The 5538-nt window shown below is 42.2% G+C and overlaps 1 long non-coding RNA gene across 1 annotated transcript; it reads right to left on the reverse strand.

The window, feature by feature from the left end:
- Positions 1-2914: 2914 nt before the first annotated feature.
- Positions 2915-4868, reverse strand: LOC120100797 (uncharacterized). The gene is made up of 3 exons (XR_015674387.1): positions 4756-4868; positions 4529-4652; positions 2915-3476 (listed from the first exon to the last, which is right to left on the reverse strand). It is a non-coding gene; the product is annotated as an uncharacterized LOC120100797 (long non-coding RNA).
- Between the last annotated feature and the right edge of the window lie 670 nt (positions 4869-5538).

Consider the following 5538-nt stretch of genomic DNA (forward strand, 5'->3'; position numbering starts at 1 on the left):
AGGGTCTTTCTCTTTCTGCCTGCACTTTATGGATCTTATGTGAGCTCTCAGCTACTCCAGCACCATGCCTGCCTACCTGCCTGCTGCTATGCTTCCCTCCATGATGATAATGGACCGTCTTAGTCAGTGTTTTATTGCTCTGAAGAAACACCATGACCAAGGCAACTCTTACAGAAATTAATATTTAATTGGGGATAGCTAATAGTTCCAAAAGTTTGTAGTCCATTATTATCGATGGCAGGAGGCATGTCAGCTTCTAAGCAGACATGCTACTGGAAGAGCTGAGAGTTCTATATCTTGGGTTGAAGGCAGCAAGGAGTGACTGTGTTCCACACTGGGAAGAACTTAGGCATAGAGGATTTCAAAGCCCACCCTCGTAGTGATACACTTCCTCCAATAAGGCGACACCTACTTGAACAAGGCCACACCTCCTAGTAGTGCCATTCCCTGTGGGCTAAGCATTCTAAAATATGAATCCATGGGGGCCAAACCTACTAAGTATCACATGGATTTATCCTCTGAAACTGCAAGAAACCCCTTAAATACATGCTCTCCTTTGTAAGTTGCCTTGGTCATGGCATCTCCTCACAGCAATGGAACAGTAACTAAGACAGAGTAACATAGCATTATGTTCATGTGTGCAGTTCAGTTTCCACAGCCTTTAAAAATTCCTACATATAGAAGACACGGGTCTCCTTCAACATCCAAAACCTCTTACCTGTTGTGTAAAATAAAAAGAATGCTTTCCTGACCTCAGAGGGAAGAACCAGGGCGCCATTACAGTGAGAACAAAGCAAAGCCAACATCCAGAAGTGTAAATCAAATCCTGTCTCAGTGTCCAGCGTCTGGGACTTCCGTATGATTATCCAGGCTCCAAAGGGCTTGGGTGGCTCCTCTCTCGTTCTACCATCTGCAGTAGACAGCCTGTGTCATAGGCTCAGGCTGGCTCCACTCCACAGCTTCTCATGAACCTGACACCTCTCTTTTTTTTTTTTTTTTGGTTCTTTTTTTCGGAGCTGGGGACCAAACCCAGGGCCTTGCGCTTCCTAGGTAAGCGCTCTACCACTGAGCTAAATCCCCAGCCCCCCTGACACCTCTCATATGTTGCAATGTCCACTGCAACTGAGGCCACGTCTCCACCAATGGCTTCTCCACACCTCTCACGTGCCAATTTTCAACTTCTCTACGTGACATCCTCAATCCTGGGGTCTCCACTGCAACCGAGGCTGCACCTTCATCAATAGCCTAGCTCTCAGGCTCTCTAAAGAAGAGACTGACCCTGACGTAGGGTACCATTCCTTAACTGCTCTCGGTGGTCCCTTTCAAGGCCAGTACCACCAGTGAGACTGCGTTTGGTCAGAGATAATTATTTTGTGAATGGATTTCCAAGCCCTTTAGAGAAGCCCAGAAGAGCGTGAGTGACTTCCAGAAGTTAGGCACTAAGATTCACTGTTAAACTTTGGTTTCTCTCTGATTTAATTGTGGCTGTGCCCTTTCAGAGTTCTCTCCTCGTGGAGTAAGAAAATATTTAACTTATTTTGACTTTGCAAGAGCTCACAGTTGTGAGAGATTGGAGTTTGGGAGATATTCTGGAGTGTTAGAGAGATCGGGGATATTTTAGAGAGGTGTGAACTTTGTAAGAGACTTTACATGTTCTAAAGAGATTTAACTTTTAAAGTGCTTGGATTTGTAAAGACTATGACTTTTTAAAGTTGGAATGTTGTATATCATGATATTAATATTAATATGTAATCGTGGCAATGAAAAAGAAAGGGAAAGTTTTATTTTAACTGCATTCTGTTTGTGTGTTACATTGACAAGCAGTCATATTTTTATGTTTTATGGACATTTTTCATAAACTTCTCAAGGCCTTGGGAATCCAAAATCCATTTCAACTTAACACACACTAGAATCGTTGTAGAAAAGGGAACCTCAAATGAGAAAATACCCTTATTAGATTGGCCTAGGAGGAAGCCTGTGGTTCATTTTTTAATTGAGGCAGATATGGGAGGACTCAGCCCATTGTAGGCAGTGCAACACCTGGGCTGGTGTTCCTCTGTGCCAAAAGAAAGCAGGCTGCTAGGCAAGCCATAAGAAGCAAGCCAGTAATCATCAGGTACCTCCTGTCTCCAGGTTTCTGCATAGAGTTTTTGCTCCAGCGTCCCTCAGTGATGGATTTAATAAGCTATAAGGTGAAATGAACCAGTCACTTTTGTCACAGAAAAAGAAATTCTAACTAAGACAGAGACTCTTAAATATCATCTAATTCAGCTACCAGCCTGATGTGGTCTTGACACCCCTGGACGACAGCTTCTGTGTGTGAGTCCTGAGGAGACACTCCCCAGAAGATTTCACTTCCATTAGGCAAGTGTCGTCTTAATCGTGCCGAGTTTTCGGCTCCAGTTGAGCACCATCAATTGCCCTGGAAAAGCACAGCTTTCCCTTGGGCCATGCTGGTGTCTTATTACTCAGAGCACATTCTTTTAAACCTAAGCTGAGCAGGAGCCTTACACTGAGCTTCATGAGCCAAACCCAGGTTGTCAGCATTGCTCTCAATACCACCATCCAAGCCCCTACACTAGTACTTCTTCAAGGTTTAAGCCCTGATAGCTCAAAGCTCCAAATGCTTCCCCAACCACTCTCTCCCCAAACAACACATCTGTGTCCATAGCAGCAACAGACCACTCTTTGGTACCAATTTCTGTTTAGACAGACAGACAGACAGACAGACAGACAGACAGACAGACAGACAGACAGACATAGTAGAAGGGGAACTTACAGGAAAGAAGTAAACCAATAAGAGTGGCAGGGACAAAAGAGAGTACTGGGGTGTGTGTGTGAATGTGATCAAAATACACATATATGAAATATCATTATGAAACACTTCTTATAATATATAAACAAGAAACCTTTTGTATGTGAATTTAATCTTTATTTAAACTTTTATTAGAAATTTTTTTATTAACTTGAGTATTTCTTATATACATTTCGAGACAAGAAACCTTTTTTAAAAATTTTTCAAAATTTATGCACACAATGAACATGTGCAGCTTTTCTTGTCATTGTCCCCTAAACAGTTACATTAACAACTATTTTCATAGCATTTAAACTGTTAAGCATTTAAACTAGAGATGGCTGAATGAGTGTAGGGGATGTGAGCACATTATGAGCAAATGACACCATACTCTATGGGTCCCCGAGGATTTGTTTTGGTCACTTCACTGGGCATTGGTGTGGTCCTCTCACAGATACCCAAAATAGATCTGGTCTCCTCCATGCCTGTCTTTAAGGTAAGTAGGTCTTTCTCTTGTCTTTACAACTTTATGAGCCACATCCAGCTCCTCTCATGTAGTTCCTCAGTGAGAAGAATGGTGTGTACGGAAAGGACTCTGCAGTTCTTGCCAAATGCAGCCATGGAGCAGAAAGCTGCAGAAGCAGAGATGGGAGCTCATTCCTGCACTGCAAAGTCTAGGCTTCTGGAAAGAGAATTTCATCAAGATGAATGTGTTATGAATGTTAAATATCGTGCCTTTGATTCTAAAAGAGGAAAAATACGTATGTTGTCCTTTCTTGAAGTCTTGTGTCTGGTCACTACCCTGGTAACTTCTGAATGGAAACTGACATCTAGGGAGGAGGAAGAACAATGCTGGGGGCTGCCTGCCATGCCTTCTAGACAACCCCACAGACTCATGCAGGCTCTACCTGGCTTAAAAATGAGCGTATTTTTAAAAAATGAGCATATTCCATTGATGGTCTATGTCATGGATATTTTTCATAAACTCCTCAACGCCTTGGAAATCCAAACAGCATCCAAGTTTAATGTAAACAGATGACAATTCATTGTTTATTAACTTAGGTGTTCTGTGCCACCATTACTGCCAAGGAGCAGCAGAAAATCCCTAAATAACCAGAAGTTCCTCCTTTGTTCCAAAAGTAGTTTTCTCCAACATTCTATTATATAAAACCTCACACATAGTAATCTGAAAAAAGGTTACTGGAGATACCCATGTACTTTTTTTTACCAGATTCTTTCATTGTCAAGTTTCTTTAACAGCCTTATCATCATGTGTCTGTCTGTCCATTTGTTCACATCCAATCAGGCACCTGTATCTATCACTCCCCATCCATTCACCATCCATCCATCATCTATCATCCATCCATCATCTATCATCCATCCATCAATCCATCCATCCATCATCCATTCATCATCATTCCATCATTCATCATCCATCCATCATCCATCATTCCATTTATTCATTCCTCTACCCATTCATCATTCATGTATCCATCCATTTTATATCCCTTTATCTATCTATCCACGAATGCACCCATCTGTCATCCATTTATCCTCTCATTCATATAGTAACTCTTCTAATTTTAATGCATGGAAAATAAATCATTTACTTTTTTATTCTTTGAGATAGAGTATTATAGTTCAGCCCTAGTTATAATAATATCAACGTTATATTAAAATTAAAATAATATAAATACCTATAAATATAAAATTAAAATGATATAAATAACTCACCCATCAATGGATGAAGAGACACCTTGTTGGTGGCATTGCCTTGTATCGGTCAGGGGCAGAGTAGATGACAGTCTTTGTTCATCCTAGCTTGATGCCTGGCTTGGTGGCCAAAGCTGTCTTATGTCTAGGACACGTAAATATCAAATCAAATCAAATCAAATCAAATCCAGGCAGTACAGCACAGGAAGAGAAAGACAGGGATCTGCAGACTCATGGCACATAGATACCTGCTTGTCACCACATCATGTGGCATGGATGGAGGATGTTTCCCAGGGGCCTACCAGCCATGGGGTCAGTCTTTAGCCAGAGTCACCACAATGTGCAAGTATGTCGTAGGCAGCTGGGAAAGAAAAACAGTGGGCAGCTTGAGCATTATGAAGTGAGATGGACCTGGAGACTCAAGGGTAGAGAGGAGCAGCCTGTTGTGAGTGTCCAGCCTATGGTAAGGCCCCAGACGGGGCTGCCACTGAGGGCCATGTCTGAGTCTGTGAGTACACAGCAGTCGGGGTCAGGATAGATGTCCGTGACTCATTAGACCAAGCCAGCCCAGTCAATCAACGAGTTCTCCAGATCAGGAGTGAGGATTAAAAAGAAAAAAGACAATTAGACAATGTTGTAGCATGACCCCAGGCAGTTCTGAGGCTAAGGTGGGTTTATTTTTTCCCAATCTGTTTTTATACCATTTTGATAACATGCAAGTAATAAGGTTAGTTCTAGGTTGAGGAACAAGCAACACAAATAGTCAAGGAAGAAGCAAGGCAATAAACAGAGTCCCATGATCACTGTTTCTAGGGCCTTATCGGGATGACCAAGATACTTGAGCCTACTTCCCTGTCCTATCCCAAAGTCATACTCTTGCCTGAAGCCTACTTCTTTGTTCTAGCCTAAAAATCAGATTCCTCTCTGAGCTAACTTCCCTGTCCTGGTCCAAGGTCAAATTCCTGCCAAGTGGCCCCCAAACTCTCCACACTCATTATCACTAGAGAACATGGGGATCTTTCTGGTCCGCA

This window comes from Rattus norvegicus, chromosome 2 (genome assembly GCF_021556685.1).
Source record: "Rattus norvegicus strain SHRSP/BbbUtx chromosome 2, alternate assembly SHRSP_T2T, whole genome shotgun sequence".
Classification (NCBI taxonomy): domain Eukaryota; kingdom Metazoa; phylum Chordata; class Mammalia; order Rodentia; family Muridae; genus Rattus; species Rattus norvegicus.